The following is a 19950-nucleotide window of genomic DNA, read 5'->3' as shown; positions in this document are numbered from 1 at the left end:
CTCCCCTCCACCCCCTTCCTTCCTCCTTCCCCTCCTCCCCTTCACCTCCTCCTTCACCTCCTCCTTCTCCTCCCATCCACCACCCCATTCATTTTCATCTTCTCCACCTTTTGTATTTCCTCCACCTCAATTTCCACCTCTTCCACCTCAAGGTCCACCTTAAGTTCCACCTTCCATTCCATCCCTCCACCTCTTTTCCCTCACCTTTTCTCTAACCCCGTGTACCTCCTCCTCTTCCTCCTCCTCTTCCTCCTCCTCTTCCTCCTCTTCCTCCTCCTCCCCTTCCTCCTCCTCCCCTTTCTCTTCCTCTTCCTCCTCTTCCTCCTCCTCCTCCTCCTCCTCCTCTTCCTCCCCTTCCTCCTCCTCCTCTTCCTCTTCCCCCTCCTCTTCCTCCTTCTCTTCCTCCTCCTCCCCCTCCTCCTCCTCTTCCTCCCCCTCCTCTTCCTCCTCTTCCTCCTCTTCCTCCTCCCCCTCCTTTGTAGGTGCCGCTTACTAACAGCTTGCGTGTTAGTTGCTTGAGTCACCTGTTCCGGCCGCTCTATCATGGAAACCGGACCAGATCCGGAATACCGAGGGTGTAGGGTCCGGTTTGCTCCTGCTGGCTCACCTCCACGCCCCGCCCGGACTGTGGAGGGGATGGAGGGAGAACAGGAAGGAGAAGGGGGAGGGGGAAGGGGGGGGAGTGTGGGGGGGGATGTGGAGGAACAGTGTCCTGAATTTCTTAAGGTCGAAGTTGCATCTTCCCCCCTGAACACACCTTTGTACCCCTACCCACTCCTCTCTCTCTCTCTCTCTCTCTCTCTCTCTCTCTCTCTCTCTCTCTCTCTCTCTCTCTCTCTCTCTCTCTCTCTCTCTCTCTCATCTCTTATCTCTCATCTCTTATCTCTCTCTGTCTTCCTCTCTCTCTCTCTCTCTCTCTCTCTCTCTCTGTCTGTCTTTCTCTCAACTCTCTCTTCTCTCTCTGTCTTTCTCTCAACTCTCTCTTCTCTCTCTCTCTCTCTCTCTCTCTCTCTCTCTCTCTCTCTCTCTCTCTCTCTCTCTCTCTCTCTCTCTCTCTTTCTTTCTCTCTCATCTCTCTCATATCTCTTTCTCTTCTCTCTTTCTCTCCTCTCTCTCTTTATCACTCATCAAAATAAAATCGTGTAGCGACAGATGAACTAAGCATAGAAGCCATTTATTTATTTATTTGTCCATTAACTTATTTATTTCTTATTTATTTATCTTTACTTACTCATTTATTTATTCATTTTTATTCAATTTATTTATTTTTAGTGAAGTCGAACGAATATGAGATTTGAACGACTCGTTGCCATGGAGACGAACCGTCAGAGTGAACGAAATTGTATAGAACCAACCGAAGCAAAATGACAAGAGAGGACGATTGAGGGTTTTAGGCCTTGGTGATGGCCACGCGCCATGCAGATCTTTACTTATGCTGTAGACGTGTACAGTGTGGACATGAGGCTCTTACTCTGGGAGAAGAAATTACAGCTTCCTACCTGGTTTAGATTTATGATGCGAAAGTATAAGTGTGTGTGTGTGTGTGTGTGTGTGTGTGCGCATGTGTTGTTATTTGTGTGTTTGTGTGTGTTTTTATGTTTGTGCCTGTATGTGTTTCTATTTGTGTGTGTGTGTGTGTGTGTGTGTGTGGTTTGTGTGTGTGTTTTTTGTGTGTTTGTACCTGTGTGTGTATGTTTTTATTTATGCGTTTATGTCTGTGTGTATGTGTTTCTATTTGTGTGTTTGTGCCTGTGTCTGTGTGTTTCTATTTAGGCGTTTATGTCTGTGTGTATGTGTTTCTATTCGTGTGTGTGGGCGTGTTTTTGTGTTTATGTGTGTGAGTTTTGTGTGTGTTTATGTGTTTGTGTGAGTTTGCGTGTGTGCTTATGAGTTTGTGTGTGTGTGCGTGTGTATGTATCTGTGTGTGTGAGTTTGCGTACGTGTGTGTGTATGCGTGTGTGTTTGTGTATGCGCGCGCGCATGTGTGTGCGTCCGCGTCCGCGTATGTATATACAGTATGTCTGTGTGCTGACGTGCATGCGTATAACACAAATTAACATTCTTTTGGCCTTTTTTGGATGACCCTTCGTGTCCCGAGGCGCGGACCTTCGCGTGTGCCTGACTGCGGAAGGGGCGTGGTCATTATTCATACCCAAGCGGTCAGGGCTCGAACTCGGGCTCGAACTTGCCTTGGGAGACTTAGGGACTAAGCGCGACCTATGTGCTCCTCGAGAGGACGCGGGGAGGAGGAAGAGGAGAGGGAAAAGAAGACGAAGTGGAAACTGTCTACGATGACGTTGGATGCCTCTTAAAATCAAAACAGTTCTTATCTTTCTCGTTCTTTTTTTCTGTCTCCTCGTTTGACGACAGCGAGGACGACGAGTGCGAAAATGACCCTTACGACTACGACCTCTTCTTCTTCTTTCTTCTCTTCCTTTCATTCTCCCTCCACTTCTTCCTCCCCATCCGCTTCCTCTTCTTCACTTTCTTCTTCTGCACGTCCCTCTTGTTCCCTTTTTACTTTCCTCTTTGTCTTCCTCTTGTTCCCTTTTTACTTTCCTCTTTGTCTTCCTCTTGTTCCCTTTTTACTTTCCTCTTTGTCTTCCTCTTGCTCCTTGTTATTCCCTCTCCACCTCTACTCTTATTCTTTGTAACTACTCGCATTACGTCATGTCACAGTCAGGGCTCCCACCTCAACCCACTTACAATGATTTGTATTCTGCTTCGTACGTGCATTCATCCTCGCTTTGCATTCTGTCTAGTAACTCCATTTATACCGTCCTGTAACTACATGTCTTCCTTGTGGCTAGTATCCACTGTATATGTATCTCCGTTCTGTGCTTACTGATGCTTGCGTGTGTGTTTTTTTTTCTAACATTTACGATGCGAACAAGTCTTATTAGGTCGTAAAAGACCTGTTCACGTCCTGGATCTACAACCCAAAGGCAGACTCCGTCCGTACCATTCGTGGTATTTGATCTACAACCCAAAGGCAGACTCCATCCGTACCATCCGTGGTATTTGATCTAGAACCCAAAGGCAGACTCCGTCCGTACCATCCGTGGTATTTGATCTACAACCCAAAGGCAGACTCCGTCCGTACCATCCATGGTACTTGATCGACCTAAAGGCAGACGCCTCCCAAAGTTCCTTAAAAAGAAACCTTCGCCATCTTAGAAGGTAGCTCTCAATGTTCCCAGACGCGTAACCTCTATACCCGTGTCTTACTTTGTATCCAACTTGTGTTGCAGTTCGTAACGACGTGTAATCTCCTCTTTGCTTCCCCTCCTGAGCCCCATACAGACACTCTCACAAGTCCTGTCGCGCACTCCTGTGCTTGGAATAAAAACCGCGGCTACAGAATGGTCTCTTGCAGTCTCCTTTGTTCTTATGTTCTTATGTTCTAATGAGACGGTGCTACGGTGGCAGTTCGAGTAAAAGGGAAAAACAGAGCTGGGCGCGTTCCTCAATGCGTTCCTAGGTGCGTTCCGATTTAGTTTGGCCGCGGTTAGCTCTCCCAAACTATGAAAGCAATATAGGTGCCGGTATAGTATGTGGCCTACTACGAAATTTTTCTTTGGTATAGTATGAAGTCGATATTTTAGGGTCTTTATGATCGTCCCCACGGACCAAGTAACTTAAACATTCTTTTGTGATTTGAGACGAATCTCCTCTGAAAAAAATGTGGGTATGTTTTGATTTGTACCGTTTCGCCGTTTTGCTACCGAAAATCTTTTCTTTAACACCTCTGTTACTTCACCTTTTCAGTGTGATATTGTCCACATACAGAAGTGGAGCTTATTGCTTAGAAAATACTAACACGACTAATACCAAAACCTACCACCACTACCACCACTACCACCACCACCCTCATCCCAACTTTATTTCACATAACAATTACCTCAGCCTTGCACGTATTAGATTTCTTCTCTCCAAGAGTAATTTTGGCGTAATAGGTTTGATGAAATATTACTGTGGGCAGACCTGATCATTGCGCAACTAAGGTGAATAGCTGATAAAAAAAAACGACGTCAATATTTGTCAGCAGTGTAATTTGTAGTTCTTAATTAGGTAATAGCTACGTACTAATTGGTAATGATTATGATGATTCGAGTAGTAGCAGTGTTATTAATTGTGAAATTATGGTAGCTATTAATCAGGTTTAGCGACTGTTTGAGATAGATGGGCGTGTGAGTATTGTGTTGTCTCTTGTATTCAGAGTTTAGTTGAATGTTACATAAGCATATCGAGGTCATTGTACGTAAATGTGACCTGTCACATTGACAACATTGTTATCAAACAATGACCCTTGGTTGGAAGTGTTAGGAGAGGCGGAGGAATAGGAAGAGGACAAGGCAGTGAAGAGGAGGAGGAGGAGGAGGAGGAGGAGGAAGAGGAAGAGGAGGAGGAGGCGATGGTGGAGATGACGAGGGGGAAAGAGATGATGGAGAAGAAAGAGGAGACCACATTGTTGGAGAACAAGCAGCATGGTAAGGTGTTGGAGATGTTTATGGTGGAGGAAGAGGATAGAGAGAAGAAAGAAGATTATTTGTTGATGCTATTCACACGGTTAGATGAAGAGGAGGAGGAGGAGGAGGAGGAAGAGGTCGACGAGGAGGAAGATTGTTGACTTGATGATATTTATACTGAAGGAGGAGGAGGAGAGGTGGAGAATGAAAAGGAAGTGAATTGTTTGTTTATGGTGTTCATAGTGGTATGGGAAGAGCAGGAGGAGGAGGAAGAGGAAGAGGAGGATGACTACATATTAATGATATTCAAAGTGGAAGAGGAGGAGGAGGAAGGCGAAGAGGAGAACGAGAAGAATGAAGGGGATTGCTCTTAGGTAGTGTTAGTGATGGAGTAAAAAAGAGCAAGAACAAAAGTAGGAGAAAGAGAAAGAAGAGGATTACTTGATAATGTTATCAGTACTGGTGGAAGAAAAAGCGAAGAAAAAGGAACAATGTTACCTAATGGCTATATTCATAACGGTGAATACAGAGGAAGAGAAGAAGAAGAAGAAGAAGAAGAAGAAGAAGAAGAAGAAGAAGAAGAAGAAGAAGAAGAAGGAGGAGGAGGAGGAGGAGGAGGAGGAGGAGGAAGGAAGGTGAAGGGGATTATTTGATGATAATGTAGGAAGAAGAGAAGTGGAAGGAAAAGAATTACATATTAATATTCATAGTTGTGGAGGAAGAGGAAGAGGAGGAGAAGGGTATGAAAAAGGAGAAGAAAGAGGATTATGTGTTGATGGTATACATAATTTTGGACGGTGCGGAAGAGCAAGAGAAGGAGGAGGAGAAGGAAGAAGAAGATTCCTTGGTGGTATTATAGATGTGGAAGAAGTGGAAGAGTCTGAAAAGGATTACATATTGAAAGTAGTCTTGGTAGAAAGAACAGAATGAGGATGAGGAAGAGAATAAGTTGTTGATGGTATTTAGTGGATGAGGAGAGGGAGGAAGGGGAGGAGGAGTAGAGGGAGGAGGAGTAGAAGGAGGAAGTGGTGGTATCGCGTTCCTGCGGTCGATTTTTTAATATCTTCATTTCGGAAGACATCATCCCACCGTACCCCACCCCCCACCCGCCCCGCTCCGCCCCCGTAAGCGCTGAAAAAGAAACCATTGTAAAAAAAAATAATAATAATAATAATAAAAATAATAATAAAAAATCTTCACTCTAGCAAGTCGCTGGTGTTTGCTTAAACGAAATCTCCTTGAGGGCGTCACTGAGCTGAAGGGATTAGGGGAATTTTTTTCAGGCAACCTCTCCAGAGAAAATGGGGAAAAATTGAACATGTTTATACTCGATATTTGTATAATTGGAACGGGAGAGGGTTTTAGTCGATTGTCAGGGTAGCCGAAGTGTTTTTAAAGTATATACTCGCAATTCTTTACATTTGTGTTTAAGTACACTGGTATTTCTGATATATGTGTTTTTTGTGTGCTTATTCAGTGTGTGCACACCCATACACATTTCACATGTGCCTGTTTTCGCGTTTACACACGTGTATAGACAGTGTTTATTGTGAAATTCATTGGGCCAGGTATTTGTTAGCATCCTGTGGTTGCTTTGCTCTTGCGAAGCGTTGTATATGGTGGTATGTGGCATTGAGAGGCGGTATTTGGACCTACGTCCGTGATGGTATGTGGTATCCAGTCATAACCGGACGAGGAACGACCCAGGTACTGCTTATGGTGTATCATGTAAGGTACCAGGCATCTGGTGTCTTCTGGAGTACCTTTCGTTGCGGTGGCGTTGATCGGAAACGTTTCAAGTTTCGATCATTTTCGTTCTTCGAGCCTCTTCGGTGGCGGCGTTTGGTAGCTTTTAGAGACGGTGGACCGTTATCCGCTCGAGGCTCTTGCAGGACGGACAGCATTCGAAATTATAATCCCGAGCGATATGGCACCGGGACTCTGGGGTGGGGGAGGAAGAGGTCATCCCAGACAAAGTGAAAAAAAACATTGGAAGAGGAAAAGGCTCTACATGACTAAAAGACCTCAAAAGAGGGTCAGAGGCTTCTAGATGACAAAAAAAAAAGAGAGAGAGAGAGAGATAGAGAGGGAAGAAGAGAAGAAGCAGGGAAAGGTTATCTCAGAGAAAGGAAGTCTATCAGTAACAAACACATTAGAAGAAGAAAAGGCTCTACAAAACCAAAAGACCTCAAAAGAGGGGTAGGGGATTCTAGATGTCAAAAGAAAGGGGGAGGCGGGAATGTCAATGCCAAAAACATCATGGTATGAGGGTTATCGATGGCAAAAACATCGAGATAGATGGAGTGAGGCTATCGACGGCAAAAACAAAAAGGATCTAAGAATATGTTGATGGTTCCAGTTTCTTTAAAGCCTTCGGCTGACTGAAACCGTCTGGAATCGAAGGGGTGACTCTTCGGCACATGGTCCAGCATTGAACCGAATAAAAATATCTGGCATTGGGCAGCGCAAAGGCTATAAAGAGAGTCATCAAAGAACCTGGAACTAACTGGGGTTTTGACGAAACCAGAAGCCCCAAGAAAACTATGATGAGGGAGAGTCTGCAATGGCCGCAACTAGGAAGCGGCTGATTGAAACCGTCTGGAATCGAAGGGGTGACTCTTCGGCACATGGTCCAGCATTGAACCGAGTAAAACTGTCTGGCATTGGGCAGCGCAAAGGCTATAAAGAGAGTCATCAAAGAACCTGGAACTAACTGGGGTTTTGACGAAACCAGAAGCCCCAAGAAAACTATGATGAGGGAGAGTCTGCAATGGCCGCAACTAGGAAATCCAACTGGGGTTTTGACGAAACCAGAAGCCCCAAGAAAACTATGATGAGGGAGAGTCTGCAATGGCCGCAACTAGGAAATCCTAGATCCTACATCTCGAGGAAATCCTCAGATGACAGTGGGGTTAGAGAACTTATGTTTTATTTCCTGAGGTCTCAGAGGGCGGTGGTCGTTCTTTAGTGTGTTTTTTTCTGGCAGTAGTCAAGCGGTTTTAATCACTTTGCTGGAACTCTTCGCTGCTGAATGGTGATAACTAATCTGGATTAAAAGATGGAAACATTGTTTTGACATCAGCTTCATATATATATATATATATATATATATATATATATATATATATATATATATATATATATATATATATATATATACAGTATATATATATGTATGTATGTATGTATATATATATAGTTTTGCTTGGTGTAGCTTCTTATTGAAACTTTTCCATCTTATAAGTGTCTTACTTTTAATTCATATGCGAATCACAGTCGCCGAGGAACATGTTCATACATTGCGTTCAGTGGTGACACTGAAACGTCTGCCAAGCAGGTGTGGCGACTTTTTCTAATTTTATGTATTTATTTTATTTATTTATTTATTTATTTATTTATTTTTGGGATATATTTTTACAACTTCGCAACAACATTATGCTCCTTCATCCCTCACCCCCAAATAATAGCTACAGTAAACCAGATTTTTGATAATAAAACACTAATACCTCTATTACTCGTCCACAACAACTTCCTACCAAAAAAAAAAAAAAAAAAAAAAAAAAACGGATTCCAGACCAGACCATAAATGCCCTAGAGTATAAAAACTGTCTAATGCAGGACACCAACACTTCCAGAAACGAAGGAAATTGTGCTTCCATATAGGCCCACCCTTGACAAGCCAAACCAACACTTAAAACACGAAGGAAGGCGAGGCAACGGCGCGAAATAGTCCATATGGATACAACTGCCGGTAAGCCATTGCTGGGTTGGGAGCATGATACGTAGTAGCCGCCTGAATCCTGGTCGTTGATGTCGTTGCAGATTCCAATTGTCGATTTGTTGCCTTTTATTCCTCCCATTTCTTCGTTTCGTTATCATTAACCGAGGTTAGTCAACCTGAAGTGTGGTGTGATAAAGACTGACGAAGATAAAAGGAGAAGAAGAAGAGTAAAGTTGAACAACAACGACAGATTCTTGTTGAACTTAACGTCTTCTTGCTACCAGCCACAAACGTACGAACACACGCTCGCTGGCGTGTTTCCATATCCATGGCACCCAATTTTTGTCAAATAGTTTCCGTAACCATAATTCTCTCGCGAAAGATATCATTACGTTCATATTTTAGGTTTTGACGAAACATTTCTTTTCATAGAAAAATATGTATTAGGTTTATTAAATGGAAACATTCTTCAGTTATACAGTAGATATTGTAGCCATTATGGCAACACTTGATAGGGCTCCTTAGTTCCCCCCGCGACGTACAGATGGCGGTAGCGTGTAGTCGTGTATGGATGATGAGGAAGATAACATTATCCAATGGTAATAGATTTAATTGCGATGATTATATTGGTGATAGCTGTGTTTGTGGTGTCTATAATTATATTTGTGGTATACAATTGAAGGTGATAGTTATGGTGGTGGGTTTTATGAGAGTGGTGTGATAACAAAGTTTTGTGGGTGAAAATAATAGCGGTCGGGGTAACAATTGTTGTGAAAAAACCCTTTATGGCCCGGTTTTTGTTTTATTAATTTATTTGTTTATTTATTTGTTCAGTAAATATCTGGTGTGAGCGAGAGAAAGTAAATGGAAGATGTGTCGAGTGATGACATTATACGGTGATAGACAGGAACAAATTGCTGTTACTGTGAGTAAAAGAAAGTAGTACCCATTGCGCACTCATATTTTTGGGGTCGGGATGGAAGGAAAAATGTTACATACAGAAAAATAATACACTGTCGACGTTTCTGGATTCCATAATTCCTCATGTATGAATCATCTGCATACTTGAGGGAAATTCGTCTCCCTACAGCATACAAAAGAGGAGGAGGAGGAAGAGGAAGAAAGAAAGAAATGTAAAGGTACAGGGAAAATTAAGACAACTTTGCTTATGTTCGATGGAATCCCTTTTTTCCGGAGAAATTAATGAAGGAAAAAATAAAACACCCTTAAAGTATGTTATACATAATACCAACTTAACTACGTATATGTTTGTGCATATATATATATGTATATATATATATATATATATATATATATATATATAATATGTGTGTGTGTGTGTGTGTGTGTGTGTGTGTGTGTGTGTGTGTGTGTATTTACCTAGTTGTATTATACAGGAAGGGGAGCTATGCTCGTGGGGACGCTTCTTTGTATCTCGCAATATCTAGTTTGTTCTTAAATTCTTGTATTGTATGCACACACTATTGTTTTCTTTGTACGTGTGTGCGTGTGTGTATTTACCTAGTTGTATTTCTTAAAACATATATATCTTAAAAACCACCAACTTTGATGTAGTGTGCCAGGCAGTATAACAATAAAAGACATGATGAGGACGAGAATAAACATCGGCAAAACTCCGGACAATAAAACCGGTGTTTATTGCATTCCGTGCTCGGGATGTGAAAAATCCTACATTGGGGGAAACACCACGCGATCTAAAAACCCGGATCCGAGAACACCGATACTATGTCCGCCATGATATCACCACCAACGCGTGTGTTACACATAAGAACATAAGCAACAACCTGATGGACTGGGAGAATGCAGAACTTCTGGTATGTGAGCCCGACAAGATCCGTAGAAAATGTTTGGAAGCCGTCATCATGCAAGGAACCAACACAATTGAACAAACTAGGGACATGTTCAACATCTCACTCCACCTGTTCCCTTTAATATCCATAACCCCCCCCCTCCCCCCCCAAAAAAAAGTAAAGTATCCTTTGTTGTCTTCCAAACTCCCCTTTACTTCTCAAGGTCGTTGTCCACCCTCAGTAGACAATTAATCACCTTTCTTCCTTTTCCTCGGTTGTAAGCTAATGTCCTTCACCCAGTCAATTGCTCCCAGAGATTTGGTTCACATTTTTAACTTTTTTTTTTAGTATTCAGTGACCCGCCTACCCCTCCGTCCCTTCCTCCCCCATTACCCCCGTTCCTTTTATTTAATCTCAGTCATGTGTATTGCGACTATGTACTTGAAAAATCTGTAACAAACAAAAAGTTGGGCTAGTAAAAGCTCCGTCTTCTCATGGTGTTTATTTCGATAGACTTGTCAACTACTGCCACTTTCATACATATACGTATATATGTGTGTGTATGTGTATGTATATTTATTCATGGTAATGTATAGAGCAACTGACAGTAAAGACGGTGCAGGAAAGTGTAGGTTTTTGCAAGAAGTAGTGACAGCGGTGAATTTATTCATTCATGGTAATGTATAGAGCAACAGACAGTAAAGGCGGTGCAGGAAGGTGTAGGTTTTTGCAAGAAGTAGTGACAGCGGTGAATTCAGGAAGATTTTACCCAAATTCGTTGTAACTTGAGGAGGTACTGATGACGAGAGACGGCTGTGGTCGCAGGAGGAAAACGACGGACGTCGAACCAGCGATGCGATGTGAGGTTGTTGTTTTCGCTTGTTCTATTCCGGTTGTTGTACTATCCGCCCGGAGAGTTTGAAACCTGTCAGTACGGTGGCATTCTTAATAGATTTTGTTCAGGCAGAGCTGGATGGCGATATACAGGTCTGAGGATCCTCTTGGTTCCTGTAATTGCTTCATGATTTCTGGATAACAACGCACAGAATGAGCTAGAACAAAATTTATGACTTTTGGTATAAATTCATTCCCTTTTGGGAAATCCGAGGTCTCTATCATGAAAGGCATTGGGTTGATGGTGAGGGATTCTCCTCTTGTCTTTGATATTCAGATGTGTACCCATGCACACACTCTCTCTCTCTCTCTCTCTCTCTCTCTCTCTCTCTCTCTCTCATGGCTTCTTGGCGTACTGGTAAGCGTCGAGGGCTCAAACAAACTCGAGATCGAGCCACGCTCAGGACTTGAGGGCTTCAGCAACACAACAAGCCACTAAAGTCTCTTTTGAGTAAAAGAATAAAGTGTGTGTGTGTGTGTATGGTCACAGCATTGCCCATAGATCGTTCTGTATATGAACCCCAAGGTCTTGTCCAGGAGGATAATAGTTGTCGATCACGGGCCCAGGACATGATCCAAAATTCATGGTGAAACACACACACACACACACACACACACACACACACACACACACACACACACACACACACACACACACACACATGTACGCCTATGTTGTGTCTGCGTGTCTTTTACATATTTGTGGTTTGGTGGCTGACTGGCCGTGTTTTTTGCGAAACTGAACTACTCGCTCGCTTCTGCGGGAAAAAGATCTTCGGCGTCGTCACCTAATCAGTGGCAAATACTTCAGCGTTGTTAATAGGAGTGACAACAGGAGCCGACTCGAGCCTAGTTCCCTTTCGAGCCGCACGCTGTTGGTGGTGGTACCGTTATATCACAACCACAATACAGGTTTTTGGCTCTGGTGTTGCCTACTGCAGGGCTGGTCGTCGTCGTCGTTGTTGTTGCCGGCGGGGTTGGCTTCGGCAGTAGGTGTGGCATGTTTTGAGTCGCGAGTGACGGCGGGCTGGTCGTTATCTCCACGGGGAGTATGAGGTTGGGGAGAAAGTAGGTGGAGAAGGGAGAATGAAGGAAGAAGGAATGGATATCTGTGCAATGATGGCGCCTGGATATTTTTGTTTTGGGCCAGTCTGTTCGCCTGCCTCAAGAGCCGCTGTTTGTTGATACACACACACGCGCACACACACACACACACACACACACACACACACACACACACACACACACACACACACACACACACACACACACACACACACAGTGGAATATGGTGACAGGTACCGGTTTGAAACAGTTGAGACTTTAAGCGATTATGGTGTTGGAAAGGATGGTGGAGGCACCAATATGATGGTAACAATGGTGGTAGTTTAAAGGTGATAGTAACCGTGCCATTGGTGATGGTGATAACGGTGGGATGGAAGTTTCGACACCGATTGTAGCGGTGTTTTGGTTGTGCTTGTTATCATAAGAAATAACCGGTTGTCGCGTTGGCAGTATGGGTGACAGTGACGGCGACAAAATGGCGATAGTGGAGTAACCTTTGGTGTTGAGGTGGTAAATGCGTATTATAAGGTCTCCTGTCGGCATGCTCCGCCTTTGTAATCCTTTATATGCAAGCCTGTAAAAGGAGTGAAAATTGGTGAATATTTGGAGCTTGGCGGAAAATGCAGCGGGCGGAGGGACGTCTAATGCCATTATATCTGGTATGTGAGGATGTGAAGGAATCTGGCGGAGGCTTCGTATAAGGCGGTAACGCCAGTGTTCCTGCGAGGAGGTAAAAAGTAGTCACCCCGCATAAGAACGAAGAAATCGCAGTAGACTCAGCCGCTGGTCTTCGTCATGCACAGTGGGAAATTCTACACAGAAACCTCATGTAGAAGAAGAATTGTCTGTTGTTAATAGTTTTGTTGTAGTATATAGTGGTTGTGCACTTCCCGTAGGAACAGTTATGCAACGTGTGTTGTTGTAGGTACATACTTAAGCTGATACTGTTCTCATGAATTTGTTCACTGTAGACATGAATTATCTTGGTTCCTCTCTTCTCAGCACAAGTTTCAAATGGCTCCTCCTTTCATCAGAGTTATATAACGCCTACAGTCGAGTTTTCTGACCTTCATCACAGCAGATGTGTTAAGTACGATATGTTTTAGGGTTAGAGGGGCTAATTGATGTATTTCCAGTTCGTCGAGTTGATGATAACCCAGGAGTTGATTAAGATCGTTTGGTATTAGACCTAAGAGTTGAAAAGTTGTTGCACCAGGAAGAAGTCTTGGCAGTCCCGGCCGGATGATGGAACTAATAGCAACAGGTGTGCCGCTCAAACACATTTTATAAATAGCAACAAAGGTAGTTTGACCTTAGCTGTCATGGAGAGCGTTACTCAAGACCCGCGAGTATCCTTGTAGGTTGTTGGAACTAGTGTGGTGATCCGACCTTGTTACCGTAGTGTTGCCAACTTGCAGAGTGAAAATATGAAAAGCGTTGCGGTCGGGGCGCTGACGTCGACGCCATTGTTAAGTCGGCTGGCGCCAAGATGGAAGTGATAATAGCCTCGTGATGGCAAAAGAAAGAAAAAAAAAAAAAGAGGAGGAAAGAAAAAAGAACGAAGAAAAAGACGACGAAAAAAGAACAAAACAATGGAAACCGGAAACTACTCCGACTTGCATTCGAATCTCAAAGTCATGCAATATCTCCCACTGCTTCTGCCATTTGTATTATCATGACATTTATCATTCCCACACGCGTTTTTCTTTCCTATATTGTTATTATGTCTGCTGAGATTGTTAGGTGAAGGGGAAGGGACTGGAATTGTGATGAGAGAAGTGGGAAAAGAGTGTCGGTGGCTGTATAACGCGTTATTTTCTTGTACGAGCGTCTTCGTCGCAGTGAGGAGTCGTCGAAGTCGTAGTCGACACTGAGAAAACGGACGCGGGAGTGGAGAGGAGGTAGCGAGGATGTCTTCGTTCGACTGTCCTGTTGAAGTCACCGACGCGCGGAGGGAGGAGGTGGAGGTAGTGTCTGAGGGTGGTTTCGAGCAAACAAATTCTTTGGAGGTTGGAGGAGGTGCAAATGGAGGACATGGGCGGGTGTAGTTACGTGGAAGGTTGGAAGTAGTTCTGGGGGGAAATTTGTGCTCGGAGGAGAAGGCTGGAGGCGCCGTTTTGGGAAAGTTTCTTCTAGTAATGGAGGAGTGACTGTGGTCTTGGCAGCCAAGGCCAATGTTGGTAACAGAGAATGTTGTGGAAGAAGAACGCTATGTAGGGAATGGGGGTGGGGGTGGGTGGGAGTCCGTAGTAGTGCATGTTAGAATTGTGAAAGATTATGAGGATTGTGTGTGTAATTTAAGAGAGTGAAGTCATGATCAGAAGGACTGAACATCACTGAAAGGCAACATTCAATGGAACTAAACTATTTGTTGTTAAAATTATCGTATTTCTTCTTGCCTCTCACATCTAAATATTTCAATTGGCAGTCATTTCCCCGCACGCTCTGCTATGCTGACGGCAGATATGCCCATCTGCCCAAGGGAGAGGTCCTTTCTCGGGCGAAAAATCTGCCGCAGAGAACGATTGATAGTCTGTCAAAGGCAGAGCTTCTTTGAGGACATTTGCTTGTACGGGCGAGCGAACACAGAGAAAGAAAAGGGGAAAAAAATCCGTAGAAAAAATATTACTTTAGAGTGATTATCCCGGTAATGGTGATGATTATAGAAAATATTTGACGCCAACACGAGCAGACTTGTGATACCAACGTGCAATTTGAGTCAAATTGAAGTGTAATACCAGAAGTTACGGTGTGGAACTTGCAATCGCGGTTGTGGTTTTTTGACAAAGAGTTATGTCGACGGTATGTGAAGGGACGGCGAAGCGTCTGGGGGCGGTAATAGCGTTGTTTCGGTCGAAAGGTTCTGGTTTTGGGAGGCGATCTCGTTGGTCGTAATTACACGGATCGTTGTATGGCATGAGCGTCAGTTACTGTGACCTTTAAACTAAACTACCGCTGGTGTGGGGGTCTCCCCTCTACAGCAGGTCTTGCTTTCACATGGTGTCGTTCTTTGGAAACATTCTTCTGACAAACGTTGAACGATGTTCTTCAAATGACAGGAAGTCTTGTCCGTTCTGAAGAGGAGAAGAAAAGTCAAACTTTTTTATTCCATTTACTTCGATGACTTTTTATCTTATAAATATATATTTTATATACTTATATATTATGTATTTATTTATTTATTATTTCATTATTATTATTTATTATTTATTATTATTATTATTATTTTTATGCCGTTTGCCAGCGACGGTGAGGACGATGACAACAACACTGACGGCTGGGGTGTTGGAAACCTAGTTTCAGTCAAGTGTTATGCGTAGACTGATTCCCCTGTTTTTCTTTACGCGACTTCATTCATGTTTTTTGAAACTCTTTGGTCGTGGAATTTACCTTCAACACGGTATCCAGAGTACAAATATTCGAATCATAATTGACCAATTATCCCACGCAAAGTCTTTCCCCGTTTTTTCGACGAGTCTCCACCGGAACCTCCATATTTTTGGCGGGAAACAAGTCGACGCTGAACGTAATACACAAGAGATCACGTCACAGTATTTTGTCATTTTTTTCGTTATTTGTTTTCATTTCTTCTGTGACCTTAGATTAAAGAGAAATGTTCAGGATTTTTACTCCAGGTTGGTGCACGCATTTCCCCGTCTCTTCCAAACGTCCAGTTATGTTTTCTTAAGTTAAAATGAAATAAAACAATATTGGAACATAACTTCTACCCTTTACCCTGCAGACCTTCTTGCTATAGATGTGCACTGCCTACAGGTGATTTTCTCTTAACCAATGGGAAACACGCGTTCTCAGAAGTCGATGTCTTCAACTCTTGCTGAGCCTCTGGCTCCACAGCCGAAGGAATTCACGGTGGTATTCTAAAAAAGAATCTTTCCCTTCCAAGGATTTATATAAGATGTATATAAGGAAAGATTTATGTTAGGAAAGTTCTTTTTTTTCTTAGTGGTATTCTTAGAAAAATTCTTTCCCTTCCAAGGCTTTATATAAGATTTGTATGAGGAAAAATTTGTATTAGGAATTTTTTTTAAGAATACCACCGTAAGATTCTTACGGTGGTATTATTAAAAAATAATTTCCCTTCCAAGGATTTATATAAGGAAAGATTTATTTTATTGGTTTTAAGAACACCACCGTAAGATTCTTACGTTGGTATTCTTAAAAGAATTCTTTCCCTTCCAAGGATTTATATAAGGAAAGAATTTTTTTAAGAATACCACCGTCAATCTCGTGACCTCAGGGGGATTAAAGGAAAAGTTGTCTTTAAATAGGGACGAAGGTCGTTTGTGAACGATGCCCTCTTCCTCCTCCTCCTCCTCCTCCTCCTCCTCCTCCTCCTCCTCCTCCTCCTCCTCCTCCTCCTCCTCCTCCTCCTCCTCCTCTTTCCCCACCACCTCTTCCTCTTCCTACATCTTTTCCTTCTACCTTTACTCCTATTTCGCCTCCTTCTCCGCCACCTTTTCCTTCTCCTACTCCTCCTCCTCGTCCTCCTCCTCCTCCTCCTCTTTCTCCTGTTCCTTCACCACCTCTTCCTCCTCCTCCTTGCTCTCCTCCTTCTCCTCATCATCATCCTCTTTCCACTGTTCCTCCACCACTTCCTCCTCCTTCTCCTCTCCTCCTCCTCCTTCTCCTCCTCCTATTCCTTCTCCTCTTCTTCTAACTCCTATTCACCTCCACTACCTCTTCCTCCTCCTCCTCCACTTCCTCATTCTCCTCCTCTTCCTCCTCCTCTTTCTCCTCCTCTTCCTCCTTCCCTTCTTCCTCCTCTTCGTCCTTGTTTTTCCTTTTCTCCCAACCAGTTCATTCCTCTGTTGAACGCCCATCCTCCCCCCTTCCTCTCCCCCTTCCTCTCCCCCTACCCCTCTTCCTCCCTTCCCCCTCCCCCTCTCCTTCCCCTCTCCTCCCCCTCCCCTCCCCTCCTCTCCTTCCCGTCATTTCTCTTGTCAAGACTCTTTCCTTTGATTCTCCAACGTTTCATTTCTTGGAAGTCACCTCCCCCACCATCCCCCCCATCCCACCCTTACTTCCCTCCCTCTCTCCCCCACCATCCCCCCATCCCACTCTTCCTTCCCTCCCTCCCTCCCTCCCACCATCCCCCCATCCCACCCTTCCTTCCCTCCCTCCCTCCCTCCCTCCCTCCCAACCTCCCTTCCTTCATCTTTCATTCACTCCATGTCCCCCCTTTCCCCACCCCTGCCTTTTTCTTCACCTATATTCTTTCTTTTTCCTTTTACTTCCTTCCTCTCTTCTTTCCCTTTTTATCCTCTTTTCCACTCCTTTACTCACTCTCTCACTCCGTCCTTCCTTCCTTCCCTCCTTCCTTCCTTCCTTCCATCCTTTTCTTCCTTAGTTTTCTCCTTCCCATCATTCGCCCTCACCCTTCCTCTTCAGTCGACTCCAGTGTATAAAATGAGCTCAATGCACCAGTTTATAAATACTTTGAGACTATATAGACAGACGGCAAAAAAACAATTTTTTTTATTACCCCGTAGCGTGTGTGTTTGTGTGTATTTGTGTGTGTGTGTGTACAAAATGGGCTCAATGCTCGGGTTTATAAATACTTCGAGATTATTCAGACAGACGGCAATTTTTTTATTTTTTTTATTACCCCTAAGTGTGTGTGTGTGTGTGTGTGTGTGTGTGTGTGTATTTGTGTGTGTGTGTGTGTGTGTGTGTGTGTATGTGTGTGTGTGTGTGTGTGTGTGTGTGTGCAATTGAGTCTCTAACACGTAAGGGCGAAAAGTCATGGGATTTGATTGCCGACTTCCTCAACAAAATAGCTCCTTTACCGGCACCAGCAGACACCGCCCCCCCCCCTCCTCCTCCTCCTCCTCCTCCTCATCCTCCTCCTCCTCCTCCTCCTCCTCCTCCTCCTCCTCTTCCTCCTCCTCCTCCTCCTCCTCCTCCTCCTCCTCCTCCTCCTCCTTCATGACTTCCCCAACCACCACCACCACCTCCACCCTCATCCCTGACCTCTCTTGTTTCCAAGTTCGGGATCAAGCGAAACACGTTACTTTAATGTGAGATGTACGATTGTTGTTATTCATGTGTGCGTGTGTGTGTGAGTGTTTGTGTGTGTGTGTATGCGTGTGTATGTGTGTGTGTGTGTGTGTGTGTGTATGCGTGTGTGTGTATGTGTGTGTGTGTGTGTGTGTGTGTGTGTGTGTGTGTGTGTGTGTGTTCATGTCCTATTCATGATCATCCTAACCCCGTCTTTGTCATCACTCTGAATGAGATAAAATTTGAAAATAACGGCAGACGAGATCGCGTGTATTCAAAGAAGAAAGAAAGGATTAAGCCAATAGGAGACGTTGAATTAGAGATTGCGGTTGTACAAGATAGAGGGGGAACGTCGGAATGCAGTGTGATTACCAGAGGGAACAGCGGCAGTGGAAAGGAAGTGGAGGAGACATCAGTCGACATGACGTCATAAAAGGAAACTGAGGATTCTGTCAGGCGATTCAAAAAATTTTTGTTTGGTTTAAAAGGACACAGGAAGCGGATTGTGGTTTGATAAAAAAAAAAAAAACCCACGTCACATATTCAAGATTTACGTTAAATGTTGTGAATTTTAAAAGCTGGAAGACGGCTTCGTTTATTCTAGACTTCCCTAAAGATAATTCAACGATGTGTCTAATATTCGTATAGGTTTAGCTTTTCCTAGTTTGCCATTTTCCTTCTTAATATATGACGCAAAGGTGATTTGAGATTTGGAGATTCTAAAAATAAAGTATCCTAACCTAAGTCATTTCAACTCAAACGAACGCACTTGAATCTCGTAAGTGTAAGAGGTGCTTAACTTGAAACCGAATATTATAAAATTTTACTTCTGTTTGTAAAGTAGTAATGTATACTCATTGTAATTGGAAAATGTGAGGCTGCCTCTTGTCGTGGTTAAGTAGTGGATTTGCATGCCAAAATGTAGTCCAGGTGAAGTGCGTGTGTGAAATGTAGAAGTTTGTGTTATTTACTAGAAAATCTGAGTAGCTTCATGGGCCCTAGTTTCTTTGACATTCAGGTCAAGTGACGAACGCGTAATGTTAGAGGTGAGACATTTTTTTTCTTCCTGTAATTACCAAGTAAATCAATGTGAGTTTCACTTGGCTGCGCTAAAATTTGGATTGTACGATGGAGACTTGCAAACAAGGAAGCCCCTCCCCCCCCCTTTTTTTTTTTTCCTCTCTTTCTTTCTTTTTAATACATATATACTAGAATACCAGGAATGTCTTGCGGGTCTTAAGTTTCCATGTCCCACCGGGCACGCGGCAACATCTTGTCACCAAATTGGTTCGCTTTGCGGTCCTTTCTACCAAAACCGTGATAAAATCAAGTTCATTCAAGCAGAGCCCCGAAGCTCGGGTGTCAATTGGCATTCAGCAGCAAGAAAGAAATTTCCAGACTTTTCTTGGCGCCGTCCGAATACGTAATGTTAAGTCAATGGGAGGAAGATTTTTTTTTCTTTTTTCTTTTTTCTTTTGGTACACTAATTACCAAATCAAGCTCTCACAATGGGATCAAGTATAGACACTTTTCCTGAACTCAAATGCATTCTCATGCCAAGATTCAGTGGCGGAGTTTGGGGAATAGATTTATACACATTCAGCGAGGCCACGGAATTCGTGTATTTTCAATCAGGGTGTGATTATTACCGTCTTTCTTTAATTTCTTTTAATAAAAGTATCATTATGGGGCCAACTTGAAAACCTTACCTTGGAGCAAGAATATTCGCGTTGGAGTGAGACGTACAAAATCTCCAGATCTCTATTTCTTATTGATATAAACTTCACATGTGTGTTGTACGTGTGTGTGTATACATATATATTTTGCAGAATTTCACAAGTGACACGTGAATATATGCAGAAAAAAACACTGGAAAATAAGAAAGGTAGTCCGAACGTTTTCGTCTATTTAAAACATCATCCCTTGATGATGTCTTAAATAGACGAAAACGTTCGGAGTACGTTTCTTATAT

The sequence above is a fragment of the Oratosquilla oratoria genome, chromosome 43 (assembly GCF_046742065.1).
Source record: "Oratosquilla oratoria isolate Oo_2021 chromosome 43, ASM4674206v1, whole genome shotgun sequence".
NCBI lineage: Eukaryota > Metazoa > Arthropoda > Malacostraca > Stomatopoda > Squillidae > Oratosquilla > Oratosquilla oratoria.
This window is presented reverse-complemented; position numbering follows the sequence as displayed.